This window comes from Hemicordylus capensis, chromosome 6 (genome assembly GCF_027244095.1).
Source record: "Hemicordylus capensis ecotype Gifberg chromosome 6, rHemCap1.1.pri, whole genome shotgun sequence".
Classification (NCBI taxonomy): Eukaryota; Metazoa; Chordata; class Lepidosauria; order Squamata; family Cordylidae; genus Hemicordylus; species Hemicordylus capensis.
The window spans coordinates 72,210,675-72,223,530 of NC_069662.1; the positions used below are offsets into that span (position 1 = coordinate 72,210,675).

General features: G+C 49.3%; 1 protein-coding gene and 1 long non-coding RNA gene across 3 annotated transcripts in view; both read left to right on the forward strand.

Annotated features, from left to right (window-relative positions):
• LOC128329335 (uncharacterized) overlaps positions 1-12,856 on the forward strand; it is a 145,197-nt gene that overhangs the window by 111,733 nt on the left and 20,608 nt on the right. The gene's annotated exons all lie outside the window — the stretch shown is intronic.
• Positions 1,583-9,203, forward strand: LOC128329338 (uncharacterized). Its single transcript, XR_008309621.1, has 3 exons — positions 1,583-1,674; positions 5,403-5,673; positions 8,999-9,203. It is a non-coding gene; the product is annotated as an uncharacterized LOC128329338 (long non-coding RNA).

The following is a 12,856-nucleotide window of genomic DNA, read 5'->3' on the forward strand; positions in this document are numbered from 1 at the left end:
GTTTGATGACAACGTGGTTGATTATGATGCTCTGCCATTTCCTGGCCCTGGTGGCCACTATATGTCCTGCAATGTCTCTTCCACAATTGTTTTTCAATAGAGGTTTGCCAGCTTTGAGGTGCTGATGTGGGAAGTTGCATTGAGGGACTCCTTGGGCAGCTTGGTATTGTTTTATTTTTTGTTTTTTAAATGAAACCTTTCTCTAATGTGCAAGAACATAAATAAACTTGGGAAATGGAGGACAAAATGATGGGGTTGATAGGGTGGATTGCCATGCCTCTCTCCCACCATTTCCCAGAATGAGCCTGCAAATGAGCTTTTCCTGACTCCCGAACTCATGCTGAATTTAAACAGCTGCCCTCTGCATTAATCCCCTCCCTACATATATGTAGGATTCCATGCCATCAAACGCAAGGGGATTGACTTCAATCTGAGTAGACGTGCGTGGGAATGGGCTGTGCTTAATATCCGCTTTCATAGCCTAGGCACTGTCCAGATTACATGCGACAACCGTGTCACTACTGCCCCTTCAGTGTGCTTCCGTCCTGCCTGTGTTTCGGCATCGCGGTCCCTGCGCTGTCAGTAAGGTGCCGTTCTCGTTTCTGATGTCCAGGTGCGTCCCGCTAATGAGGCAAAGGGAGACGAATGCCTCCTGGCCCACAGCCTCAGAGGGCCCCCCGGCCAGTCCTGGCTCTCTCCATTCTGCCGTGCAGCATGCCTGCAAGGGAGCGCAAAGGCAGCTGCCTGCCTGCCTGCCTGCCATCGCTCTCCCTGCTCCCTCGCCCATGCAGCGTGCCTGCGAGAGGGAGAGGGAGCTGCTGGGAGCCCGAGGTCATGGAAGGAGGGAGAGAAGCAAACTTCCCCTTGGCGAAGCTTCCTCCTCCCCGACAGGCTGAGGCCGCCGAGAAGAATGGTTTGGATCGCTGCTGAGCTCTGTCCTGCTGTTACGGGAGGGGGGCGATTCTATCTGCCTTCTATTGCCCAGGCTGGATCTGGAGGTGGAAGAGGGCGGGAGACACTGTCGAGAAGACAAGAACAATTAAGCCCCCACCCCGTTCATGTTGTTTTGCCCTGGTATTCTCTTCGCTTCAAGAGACAGTTAATGGCTTCCCCATTGGAACAGTTTGCCTGTCATTCAGCTGTAAAGCTGAATCAAATGTGGGACTTCGGCACTGGGCATAGATCTTTGTGCCCTCCCCCTGGCTTGCAGAAGCCGGAGGAATTGTGGAAACCTGGAAAGACATGATGCCATACTCTTTCATGTACGTCATTGATTCCAGTTGCAGGATTTCGCCTTACTTAGCACACCATTTGGATTTGCTCTTTCTAAAAGTGTAGCCAGTACCCTGTTCTCGATACAAGCGGTTCATCGCTAAGGCTCTCTCTTTTCGACCACTAACACAATCTTGGCCATGATGGGAACCACTTTTGCAGGGCAAATTGGTGCAGTGTCGCTGTGCCAATACAGCCAGGTTCATAACAGCCAAACAGTCTTGGAGACATGATACCCAGTTGTGAAACCATTGGAGACCCTATTACTGCTCTGCAAGCGCCACATAACTTTGGCTCTTCTCTCTTTGTCAGAGTTCCACCAGCGCCACCAAGCCCGCCAGGTCCACCAAGCCCGCCAGCGGTAGAACAATCGCCTCCAAGAAGGCCCAGCTCAAGAAGAATGTAAGTAATGGTTGTATTCTATCCAATGAGGCTATTCTCATGATGGAGGAAAACCGGGCGAAAGGAGCCCAGCCCTGTTTTCCATCCTCGTGAGACCCACCAGGCTTGCGGGTGAACCCAGTGATTCTCTGGCAGCTAGCCCGCCAATGTAGCCCTCCTTTCAACCCAGCTGAGTGAGTGCTCCACTAACCCGGGTTTTCTGATCGTGTGGCGCCTTGGCATGGCTCCGTGCCACAGCCACACACCAGGAGACCTCCGCCGGGAGGCTCAAACAAGCCTTCTGATCCCGGGAGTCTCCCCAGGATTCCTCCATACACTCGCGTGGGTCATCCTGCTAACAAGCAGAAGGTTGCTGGTTCGAATCCCCGCAGGTACTATATGGGGCAGCAGCAATATAGGAAGATGCTGAAAAGCCATCATCTCATACGGCGTGGTAGGAGGAAATGGTAAACCCCTCCTGTATTTTAGCCAAAGTAAACCCCAGGACACTGTGGACTCCAGAAGTCGAAATCGACTTGACGGCACACTTTACTTTACTTTTATTTTTGTGAGACTGCTCCCCCGTTCTTTACCTTTTGAATGCCATTTTGAATACATTTTGAATGCCAAATCACCACTTTGGGGGCAAATGGCCGCTTTGATATGGTGGGGTGAATTTTCACATGGATAGAGCACAGTAGGAAAGTCTTGACTCTGCCTCTCGCTGCACAACACATTCCCAGATTGGGGCCCCCTATGACTGAGAGTGCAAAGGGTCTGCTTCCAGGTTGCACTTGTCTTCTAATGATGGCTCTCAGGTCATGTGCAGGTTGGCCATCATTTGGTCACCAGGGCACTTTCCAGATTGTGAGCCGTGCACCGCAAAAAGCGGTGTAAACTGCAACGTTTTGTGGTGCCAAATTCAACCGACATTAGAGAGCCATTATAAGGGGGAAAGCCTCCTACAACGGGCAGACACAGCTATTATTTTATTTTATTTTTGCAATGCAGATGCAACATTATAGGGCTGTGACACAGCAATAAAATCCAAAAGGCGGTGTCAGAAATAGGAAAGGCACCTTCCTTACAACACAGGGGCTGTGATGTCAAAACACAGGCTCCACAGAAGCACACTGAAGGGACCCTTTGTGACAGTGTGATAGCGTGCAATCCGGAAAGCGCCCTGTTCACACACTTGGAATCAGTTCTGCATTTCAAGCATAATGACAGCAAAGGCTTCTGCTTGCAGAATAACAGTCCCGCTTGAGTGCCCTGCCCTTCGCCGGCCAGATGTCATTTCACCTGCCAGCCACTTCTGGCTCTCCGCCACCCTCCCTCCCTGTCTCCGTGACCTCCTTCGCTCTTCCCCATTGGGGATGGGTTTTTGAACTGCAGGTTCAGCAGTGAGGAGGGTGAAAAGGGAGCTTGTTCCTCCCACACTGCTGATCTGCAGTTCAAGGTCCCTCCGCATGGCAGTGAAGAGGAATGGGGGCATGAAAGAGGCAGTTCTGGCCTTGTCCCCGGATGCTGCTGTCAGTGTCAAGGGTGTGGCCAGCAGCGCATGGACCTCACCTCGGGCAGCATCGGCACTGGAGCTGACACTGGATCTAGCGCTACAGCTGAGCGACTTTGAAAAAGCTGCTGTCTTTGAGAAGTAATTGCCAAGTGATGACCAAATGACGAGGGAGGAGAAGAATGCCGCCTCGAACCCCATTAAGTTTCTGAACTAGAGGGACCAATGGTCTGACTCAGTGGAAGGCAACTTCCTATGTAACTATGTTTAGGCCTCTCTTTAAGAGGGAGGAGAGGGCGCAGTGGGAAGGCACCGCAGCCAATCGAATGGAAAAGAGTGGCTGACATCCCGAGCAGCAAGAGGCTGCTGCTAACTCATCCAGAACGTTCCCAAGCAGCAGAGTGTGCATGCAGCAGGAGGGAGGAGCGATGTTCACTGTTCTCCCTGCCTCTGTCAGTATCCTTTGCCTTGCAAAAAGAGGTCCCTGAGGGATTTCTGGAAGGATGTACTTTCCGGATTGTAGGTATGTCTCAACTTTGAGACTGATATTTCAAAACACTTGATGGACATTCTGCCATCCATGGATGTCTCTCCCTCATGTGACTTCTGAACCTTGCTGAGAAGTAAAGTGTGCCGCCAAGTCAGTTTTGACTCCTGGCAAGCCCAGGGGCGCAATTCCAGTGCTTGCCTTAGGCGCTCTTTGCCCTAGATACGCCCCTGGGGGAGGGGAGCAATTCTTGCTGCACTTTCCTGCCCCCATCAGTGCTCTTTAGCTTCCTATGACTAATCTGTATGCAGTTGATGCAAGAATGCAGCCAGCCAGCAGGGCAGGCAGACGCTGTGTGGCCTGCTGGGCAACAAACAGCAGCACACAAACTACGGAACAGCAGCATGAAAACACCCAGCAGTTGCTGCTGCAAGTCTCCTTACCACGTAGACCCTGCTTGGTGCGGGTGGCCCAGACAGCTCTCGGGCCCGGCCTGCGCTCTCCACCATCCAATGGGAGCACCCACCCGCCACCCCCGTCCCACGCTGCCCAGAGATCTCGTGTGAGTGTGCTGCTGCTTCAGCCTGTGCAAGTGAGTGGGGGGGGTGTGTGTGCGGGTGCCACTGGTCCGCTCGCCGGCAACATGAAATTAAAACATGAAATGAAAACATACAAGACATTAAATCATAAGAGACCAAAAGAGGCAGGGGTGGGAGTGGGGAGAGGAAATACAAAATGCAATACAAAGACATTTTAAAACTCTTTAAAAATCAGTTTTAAAAAATCAAATTTGAAAATCAAAATTTTAAAAGTCCGACAGAACAAAAAGGTCTTTAGGTGGCATCTAAAAGAACAAAGTGAGGAAGCCAGTTGAAGCTCACTCAGGAAGCTATTCCATAAATGGTGTGTCACCACCCAAAAGGCCCTCTCCCTAGTAGCCACCCACATCACCTCCTTTGGCAAGGGCACTCAGAGGAGGGCCTCTGAAGAAGAACTTAAGGTCCTGGTTGGGACATATGGAGCAAGGCACTTTGAACTTTGGGGCCGAAGTCCAGGGCCTCCAAAAGTGTTCTCTCTAACAGGGATTCGCAGATGTTGTTGACCACAGCTCCCAGAATCCCCAGCCAAAGGCCATTGCAGCCAAAGGCTATTGCTGGGAGTTGTAGTGAACAGTATCTGGAAATCCCTGCTAGAGGCAACACTGGCCTCCAAACCCCTTGGGGGCCCCCAAATCCTTTTTAGTTTGTTTTGGGTGGTGTGGTCTCTACTGGCCCTCAATGGACCAGGCACTCAAGTATAACTGTGACCTGTTTCAGGTGCTTTAGAGACAGAGGGGGGAGTGGGGGGGAGATATGTGGGATGGGAATATGTTAAGTTTTGTGTTGAAACATTTCTGCTAGTGCATATCTGCATAAGTGTATCTGTTTTATATTCTTACATTCTTGTGAGTTCAGTTGCTGTTTGTGCCCTCAAGAACCCACGTATTAAAAATATTGCATGTGTGTGTGTGTGTGTGTGTGTGTGTGTGTGTGTGTGTAGGGGCATGATGCTTAAGTTGCAGGGTGGGGTGCTCCAGAAACCTTTAGGTCCAGGCTCCAAAATTACCTAGGTGCAACTTTGCCTCTGATAGAGCACAGACTGTTTGGAGTAAAGGTGTATGTGGTTGGTTTGTGTAGTGCTTTAAGCAAATGTGCTCAGGCTGGCCTAGATGCAGCAGATTCTCTTTAATGTCTGTTTTCATTCTGTCAGGTCCAGAACACCACCCCTGTTTGCACCTCCGTCTGTACCTCCATCTGCACCTCCATCCACACCGCCATCCATATATCAGTCTGTACCTCCATCTGCACATCCATCCTCACCTCCATCCGTACATCAGTCTATACCTCCATCTGCACCTCCACCTGTACCTCTATCTGCACCTCCATCCTCACCTCCATCCGGACATCGGTCTGTACCTCCATCCACACTTCCATCCGTACATCAGTCCGTACCTCCATCTGCACCTCTGCCTTTACATGGGGTAAGTAAATGTAGAGTAATCTGGGCCTGCTTCTTCTTTTCATTAACCCTGTCATATTAGAGCTGGTCTGTAAGACAGCCTAGTACAAAGTACAATTGTCAGATACATTTTCTTCATGGTAGCTAATTTACACAACCTTTTACTCATACCAGTTGACTCTACCCTACATGAACCATCCACTCCCCCTTTGAGCAGGCTTCATATAGGATGCTCTGCATGCATTGCTATATACTTAGGCTTAAAATAATCACAAATGAATCAGTTCCCACTAAGACATAGTCAGAAAAGAAATTGAATCTCTGCTTGTTAAAGGTGGGCCAGAGAAAGTTGTTTTCAGTACTTCACCCACTCCCAGTCTCTGTCCGGGGCGTAGGATGGCTGGCAGCAACCCTGGACAGGCAGGTGCCTGCCCTTTTCCTGCCAATGCTGCCAGGCCGGACCCCCCGCCACGCAACGAGGTCTCCACTACCAGCACCGGGTCTCCCTACACACATACTGCTACTGCCGCTGCCTCCTCCTCTGATGGCAGGCTTGTCCCCGGCTGTGCTGTCCCCGGCTGGCCATAACCCTTCCACCCTGTGTCAGGACACCAATGCTGGAGGCGTTTTTGGGGCTGAGCAGCATGTGTGGCGCAACCAACTGGAGAGTGCATTCTGTGTTGGCCCAGCTGGGGGCTTCTTTGCCCTGCTTGCCAGGGAGATGAAGGAAGAACCCTACTGGGCCAGTGCAGAAAGCACTCGCCGACTGAATGGGCCATGCAGACAGGTAATCAGGGTGGGGCAGGCAGGGCACATGCCCTAGGCGCCAGTTGCAGGGGAGCGCCAAGTGCTTGCCATGTCCCGCACCCAACCATCACAGTTGTGTGTGTTTTTTTCAGGGTTGGTTTGTTTGTTTTGGAAAATCCCCCCCTGCTGGGTGCCTGCTGCCACCCCCACTCACGCAGACGCGCAAGTCGCACAACAGAGATCTGAGTCCCGGCAGAGAGCCTGCGCCCCCGCCCCTACCCCACAGAGAACTGACTTTCCGATTATTTTTAGGGAGCGTTTGCTGCCTGAAAGCATCTATTCCCCTTTCTCTTCCTCCAGAGGGGGAAAATAGATGCTTTCAGGCAGCAAGCCTGCCCTGAAATGAGACTGAAGAGCTCTCTTCAGCTCTTTAGAGCTCGAGGCCACACCCCTTTGCATGTGATGTCATCATGTGATACTTCACATGCAAAAGGGCGTGGCCTAGAGCTCTAAAGAGCCGGAGGGAGCTCTTCAGTCTCATTTCAGGGTAGGCTTGCTGCGTGAAAGCACCTCTTCACTCCAAGGTGTGCTCCTTATTCAGTAAACAAAATTTTGCAGGCAACCCCTCTCCCCATCCAGCTCAAATCCAATCTTCCTTTCTTTGGGTGGGCTTTAATCTGTGCTCTGTTGTTGGAGGAGATTAGAGGGGAGGGGGGCAGAAGAGAGTAGGTACTTAGCTGTGCTGGTTTGCCCTTCCAGCAGCTCATGGGTAATAGCTTTGCTGTCTGCTTTCGTGGAATAGGGAATTGCAAAAATAAATTGCTTTGAATTATTTTGTAGAAGGCATAACTATTATGCCAGTAGTGTTCATGGTTCATCTTTAGTGATGTATTATAAAACTGTATTGAGTTTTTTGCACTGGGTTTTTTCTGTGTGTGTCCAGACAGTCAACAGTTGATGGTGACATGCTACAGGGCTTTTTTCTTCTTCATTCCACAGATTAACTGTAGAAGCAGTCTCAGGGCTAAGATGTGCCTTCTACAACAGACACATGTAATACTCTCTCGGGTGTGGGTGGTTGTGATTCGAATTACACATGGCCACTGGCAGTTGCGAGTTTCAGCAGAGAAATGGGTGGAGTGTTTTTTACCTCTGGCTGCTTTTTTCTCACATGGATGGAAAAGGAGCCTTGAGAGGGCAAAATTAAGGAGGAAAAAAATAACTGCTGGGGGAAAATATCATGATCCTTTGCTTTTTGTCCCTTTGCTCAGACGTATAGTTTTTCACTAGCTGATTTTAATTAAAAAAGCAAAACAGTTGAGGTGACTGGTACCTGCATCTATTGCAGAATGTTGATTTGCCTCTCTGTTCCACTGTAGTGCTGTTAGTGCAACTAACCGTTCTCAGCATGCAACTTTTGACACTTATAGATGCTCTGCAACGCTTTCTTTTTTTCCTTTTGGATTGTAGCACTGTGTCCTGCTTCCTCCTGTTGTGGTCCAGGCCTGATTTATATACTGAATATGCTCATTAGCTAGCATACAAAATGAGGCCTGTCTCATAGTGTCACCAAGTGACCAAGTTCTTTTATACAGTGACCATGTAGGATCTGGACGCAAGGAAGAAAAGAGATCAAAGCAAACCTAAATGATTCAATGGGCTTTATTGAGTATAAAAGAATAACAACATCAATCTAACTGAACAGAAAGCAGAACATTCTATCAATATTACTAACAGTATTTCAACCCTAACCATCAACAATATTCACCCAGTGTTCCTAACTAACACATGTGTGTGTATTAAATCTTCCTAGAGCCTACTACAACTCAGATACAGATGGAAAAAGGGGGGGGGGGTAAGGAAGGCTGAGGACTGGCATGGTTTGGGGAGATCAGGAATTAGTAGAGGGACAAGGGGAATGGAGAAGAAGGGGAAAGGATGGAAGGATCCAAGGCTTGTAGAGGCAGCATATTACCAGGATCAGAGGCTTGAGAGTGGTGGATCTTTCAGCTGAAGGAGAAAAGCTGTTGGCTGGAGACAAGAGTGTTTGGATCAAGCATGCAGTTTGCTCAGAGCATGTCTGAGAGTCAGAGCACCATGGCTGGGGAAGTCTTGACTTCTCATTGCGCAGTGGAAGTCACAGACAGTTCCTGTCCATGGCCAGAGTTCCTGCCTCTAGCCCTACGGCTTGGGCAGCAAACCCTTGGATTGCTCATGAGCAGATCTTGCTTGTAGGCACAAGATTGCGTGGCACGTCTCGTACTCGAATTAGAATTGTATAAACCAGCCCACTATGAGGAATTACGGTTTTGCAATAATTTCAGTCCGTAGGAGAACAGGTTTAGAGAGGGAATGCTGCAAGACAACTTCTCTGTGTACCTGCAATCCTGTCAAAGATCTGTGAGAGCCAGAATTGGGCTGTGCTGGCAAACCACAAAGCAAGGTTTGAAGGTTATGGAAAAGCAATTGTGAAAACCAGCCCACAGTTTCTAGTTTGCCATTGTAATGGCAACAAAGAAATGTCTCCCAGATTCACTGGGGGAAACCCAATTTACTGAGTGCATTTTAATTTAATGATTTTATCTACTTCATATTTTCAGAAGTTCGGGTGCAGGAAGCGAGGGGGGAGGAAGCGAACCTGGAAGAAGAGAAACTGAGCAGGGAGGAATGTGATTTGGAAAAGCCTGACCATTGTTATTTTTGTATATTATTATTATTATTCCTATTATTGTTGTTGTTTTTATTGTTATTATTATTGTTATTTTATTATTATTATTATTAAAAAAAACATAATTTTGAAAGACACACCTCTTCTTCTCCTCCATGGTCTCTGCAGCAAGAGTTCTGCTTATGTACAGAACAACATTTGGAAGCTTCAGAGGTTTTGTAGAGCATTCTGGTTCCTGCTCTGAAATGGGGAGACCTGTGCACCGTGCGTGCCTCTAGGGCAGGAAGAATACTCCTGTCCCTCAGTTACTTGACAATCATAACTCTAGCAGCATAACTCTAGCAGCAGCAGGGGCAGATCCGCCTGAGGACTTGCTCACCCACCATTCGCTGCCTCTGCTGCAGGCCCCCCACTGACCCCACCACCCACTGCCTCTGGTAGTAACTTGTGAAAGGCTTTGGTGTACGAGCTTAAGGGGAGGAGGCTGCTTGGTGGAAGCAGTTTCTCATTGCCCAGCCCCCAGTTGCCAGTCTTGAAAGTGTTGGGAATTCTCTCTGGTAAGAGAATCCCTTTTTCATTACAGCAGAGTGTACAGAGGCACAACACAGCGGAATTTGGTTAGGCATGCGTGTATGCTGAGAGTAAAGTAACTTGGAGCCAGTTCATAGTTTCAAATCAATATACAAGCCATTTATTAAAGAACTCCATTCTAGATAGGAAAGTGAGGAGTTAGGCTCTCTAATCTAGCTAGCTAGCTGGATACAGATGGATTCTGCATCTCTGCACACATGGTGCAGGGAGAGGAGCTTGCTAAGAGCTAAGAGTAGCAATCTACATTTCAAAGGGATAGTGTCAGAGCAGTAGAGAAGGGATGACCAGTGTCTTGACCCTCTAGCCCTCTGACTCACTAGTCTGTCCTCCACTGTCTTTGAGACAAGAGACTGTGCAAAGTCCTTCACTTCCAACAGAAAGGTGGCCAAGGTAATGAGAAAAGGCTGCCAACTAGGAAACAGTCTCCTCAACCTGTGCCCCTTGAAATGCTGTGGAGGGTGTGAGGCTGTCATAGCTTTCCTCAGGTGAGCAAGAACCTGGGTCTGCTCCTACTTGGCAGGGAGAAAGTCCCGGAAGAGTAAGCTGAGTTTAGATCAGGGATGCTCATCTCTGGTCCTCCTGCAGATGTTGGCTACAACTCCCATAATCCCTGTCTATTGGCTACTGTGCCTGTGGATTATGAGAGTTGTCATCCCAAAACAGCTGGGGGGCCTAAGTTGAGCAGGTCTGCCTTAGAGGTATCAAGTGTTCACAACACCTCTGACCACTGGCAGAGTAATTTGTCCCTCAGAGTCATCCCATAGCGCCATGCTTTGACTTGCCCTGCTGCCACAGGATCAAAAGGAGAGCCTGGCACATGCTAAACATGAAACATGCTTTCTCGTGCTAGTTGGATAGGACTTCATCATGCCAAGTCAGTAATAGACTGTCTGTTACCAGGGCTTTGTTTCTTCCCAGTTTCTGGCCCGCTGAGTGACTAACTTGAGCATAACAGAGTGGCACTGGAGAAACATCTCGGTACTTGGAGCGCTGCCTGCAGGAATTTAGACTGTACAAGTTCCAGAGCCACAATGTTGGGGAAGGGGACCAATTGGGCACCATCGAGCAGCTAGCTAGTGACTGGGCTGTGAACAGTTCAAGGGCCGCTGATACATAATGGCCTCCTCTTGTCGGCAGGCATTTGAGAATGGCAGAGGCACTTCTCTGGACATTTAAAGCCAGGTGTTCTTTATGACCTTTCCTAGAGCCACCAGAATGGAAAACTACTCCCAAGTCTTGGAAGCGTGCAGCTTGCTCAATCTTATGCCCCTCAATGTGCCAAGAGTGGATCTTGGGCCTCCTGACAAAGGCCATCATTTTAGTTTTGTGATCATTGATTTCCAGGCAGTTCTCCCTGCAGTGCAGCATCAGGGCCCTCAGTCTTCTTCTAAGGCCAATGGGGGGTCCTTGAGAGGATGGCTGCATCAACCACGTATAACAGGATGGCAATGTATCTCCCAGCGCGCTTTGGAGGGTGGAAATCTGGGTTGCTAAGCTGGCCCATCATAGAGTTAATGTAGAAGTCGAAGGGGAGTGGAGCCAGAATGCATCCTTGTTTGATGCCCTTCAGCTCTTGTGAGGTGGCCTTGGGGGCTACATCTCACCTGGAGTGATGTGTTCGCGTGCAGGGTGCGATGAAGTTATAGCAGGTGCCGGTCAATGGAGGAGGCTTCCAGCTTCTCCCTTCATTTGACTCGTGAGATGGAGTCGAATGCTGCCTTAAGGTCGATGAAGGCGGCATAGAGGGAGGTCACCCGGCAGGAAGCGTATTTCCCGATAAGGTGCTGTAGAACTAGGCACTGGTCGATGGTGGAACGCCCTTCCCTGAAGCCCGCTTGTTCCTCAGCAAGAAGATTTTCCTGTTCCAATCCATCTTTAAGCTTCCCGGATAGGTGTCTCGCATTAGGTTTGCTGATGGTATTGAGCAAAGTGACGGGTCTGTAATTGGCAGGGTCATCCTTCTTGCCCCTTTTAAATATAAGGCAATGATCACTGCCCCCCCAGTCCTTGGGAATTTGGGCACTCGTGTCAACATTGGTGAAGTGCATAGCCAGGACAGGGGCCCACCAGTCTAGCTTATTTTTTACGGCCTCTGGTGGAATAAGGTCCTCGCCTGGAGCCTTCCCCAGTCTTAACTGGGTGACTAGACTGTGAATCTTTGAGGTTGACACTGGTGCCCACGCTGGAGTGTCTTCAATGGCACAGGTGGAGTTTCTGCAAACAGCAGCAGGCTCTTTGTATAGGTCATGAAAATAGTTCTCCCAGATCTCTGGATGAAGATGACAGTCCAGGTGATTTGGATCATAAGTGGGAGAGTGCTTTGTAAAGAAGCCAGAACATGGCAGAATCTTTGGCTCTAATGGCCTGAATGAGACTAATCCAGGCATCTTTCATGGCATCTCTTTTCTTACGAAGCAGCAGAAGTTTGTGCTGTCTTTTCTGCAGAAGGAGATTCTGTGGGGCCAACTGTCTAGAACTAGCTTTATAGACTTGATAGGTGTAGGGATGGGCTTTTGGGGCTTCAGAACAGTCCTTATCCAACCACTGCTTGGAGGCCTGTTGGCACTGTGCACGTAGCTCACAGATCTTGCGAGAGAGGAGCTGCTGTTATTCCTGGACGAGGGCATTGTAGGAAACCAAAGGTGCAGAAGTAGGGTCATTAGTTAGTGAGGATGATTGAATACGCTGAGGGGGTCAGAGGCGAGTAGCTCACTTAGTGCTTGATCCAGTTGTGGAGACCATTTAGCACGGCAACATGCTCCTCCCGCCAAGGATATGGTGGGATGATCATGGTTCTCCATACGGGACTGATAGATGAAAGGCTTTAGAAGGAGGGAGATGGGGAGATGATCACTGTCAAATTTGGGGAAAACCTCAAAACTCTCCACCAGAGGGAGAAGGTTCCCTGAGGCGATAAAGTAGTCAATCAGACACATCCCAGAACCCGCCAGATAGGTGAAGTTGGCAGGATGGTCATTTTCAGGCGAGTCGTTCAGAAGGAAGAGATTAAGTCTGGTGGTCATTTAGACTCAAGCAGAGATCTGCATAACTTGACCTTTGATCCTTTGAAAGACAGATAAGAGGGAGCCCTTCCTCCTCAGGACTGGGTGGATAAGCACTCTGTTGAGTGTATGAAGTATGGTAATCAGGGCCCAGCCTAGCGTTTAAATCACCACCCATCACCACAAATGCATTAGGA